This window comes from Sinocyclocheilus rhinocerous, unplaced genomic scaffold, assembly GCF_001515625.1.
Source record: "Sinocyclocheilus rhinocerous isolate Xijiao unplaced genomic scaffold, SAMN03320098_v1.1 scaffold2793, whole genome shotgun sequence".
NCBI classification, from domain to species: Eukaryota; Metazoa; Chordata; class Actinopteri; order Cypriniformes; family Cyprinidae; genus Sinocyclocheilus; species Sinocyclocheilus rhinocerous.
Window position 1 is genome coordinate 581 of NW_015648521.1, and position 2,003 is coordinate 2,583.

Consider the following 2,003-nt stretch of genomic DNA (forward strand, 5'->3'; position numbering starts at 1 on the left):
AATCTGACCAATGAGAATAAAGTGTGTTGTCATCAAGCCAAGACTTTCGCAGCCGATTTTGAGCATCTGCAGCGCCTGACCTAGGTGGCTGGTCTCGTTTTGCTCTGGCGGTACTTTGATGGCACATGTGATCGTAAGGCGGCTGCAGCGCCGATCAAGTCGGACAAATGTTATAACCAGAATGCATTGCTTTTGTCAGGCGGCAGCCGATCTTTGTGGCGCCGCATGAAGTCGAACAAGCCTATTATTATCAGAGCATGTGAGCAGAGCAGAGCGCCACGAGACGTATAGCGTCATTTTACCAGCATTGCCCAGTACAGCTGTACTACACCATGTTACAGCACAGTAGCGCTGTTGTTAACAGAAACAAGAATACTGCATAGAAATTTCCTGTCGGCGCGTTATTTGAGCGGACTTTGCTTTTCCGTTGAGCATGAGCGGTACATGAGTGGAGCATTCGCATGGGCTGTGAGCAACTCAACAGAACGCACATTCATAGAGCGGAGTATTGAGTGGAGCGTCACACCGCGCAGTGACGCCAGCTAGAGGGAGAGTGAAACCCGCGCGCTGAACACTGATGGGCAGTGCGCCGTGCTATATATCTTCAGCGAAAACCGAAAATTCCATTTTCAGCCGATAATTTTCAGTGGGCAAAACGGTGCATCCCTAGTAAATAGTGACACAAAAGAAGGAAATAACACTTAAGATATTTTTCTATGTTCTCAGGCACACAGATCTCAGACCAGGACCTCCATTAGCAGGTAATTGCGAATTATGATGACTGTAATAATGTTTGTCATGATCGTAATAATGTTTTAAAAACATCTTTGGGTAATCAGTGCCTTCTGGTCACTTGTCCAAGCTATTTTTTTCAGCCTTTATCAGGTTAACCTTCGTATTCTCTGTGGGGCCTGTTTGAACCCCATTTGATGTTTCCCTCATTAAAAAACATTGGGTCTCATTCACTAATAATTGCATTGATTATTCGTATTTATACGCACATTCAAACTTCTCATGAAAACTTTCCGCCTGTAGCATTTAGCATATTATCACCTGTAGCATGTCTGTCTGTGACGTACCCAAATTAAGAATTAACGACCATTTCTACAGCCATTGCAGCCAAGAGACAGCAGAGAAAGAGCGAGAGCATCTATTTACCTCATCAGCACACCAATCTGCACACCAATTCTCGCATCTGCAGCACTTATTTTGATCTTTAACGTTAGGTCTTTCCTATTCTTGGAACAAAATGAATGCTTAAGTCTGATTCAATATTACTCTTAATGGAAAAAATTTTTTTTATACAAAAATTAAAAACACACATCAGCAATACTACACCACTGACAAAGTCGCTTATATTAAACAATAAAACGTTTATAAATAAAGTAAATACTGATGTATACCCGCCCTGTAGCACAAATAAATAAAAGCTTTTTGGATTTTCCCCTTACTTTAATAATAATGAGCCACAAACTAAGCATTCGTTTAATGAAAAAACATAAAATCAGCCATAAAATAGTACAATGGCAAATCTGCATATATTAAACAGCTGTTTTGTGGTCGACCGACATTTTTCAAATATCGGCATCGGCTGACAAGTTTTTCTGTTTGGCCGATGCGTTCGAGGCGGGACATTTATTTTGACGGCGCTGTGCTCACATTCTCCCTCTTGTTCGCCGTTGTCGTTAACAGTTCTGTCTAAATACGGATAGAAGTCTGTCTAATAATCAGATAGAACTGTTAAACAAAGGAATTAACATGTATACAAAAAATATTATAACGATTGCTTTTATATTATTAATAATAGAAAGGCAAACATTATAATATTTTCTCGTTTGCTGTCAGCATTCAGCAAATACGCATTAACATCATTTAAACAAATCTTTGAATGGTTAATGAACATTTAATTTCACAAACCTTGCAAACTTAGTCGAATCCAGTTGTGAGATCTTGTGAAGTGTGCATGTGACCTGCATGTGATCGCGTGTTCTCTGCGTGACTTT

At 40.1% G+C, this 2,003-nt stretch overlaps 1 protein-coding gene across 1 annotated transcript in view; it reads left to right on the forward strand.

The window, feature by feature from the left end:
* Nucleotides 1-719: 719 nt before the first annotated feature.
* Nucleotides 720-2,003, forward strand: part of LOC107709797 (uncharacterized) — a 19,453-nt gene continuing 18,169 nt past the window's right edge. The window contains exon 1 of the mRNA XM_016514418.1: nt 720-761. The gene's annotated coding sequence lies outside the window, so the exon portion shown is untranslated. The remainder of the gene's footprint in view (nt 762-2,003) is intronic.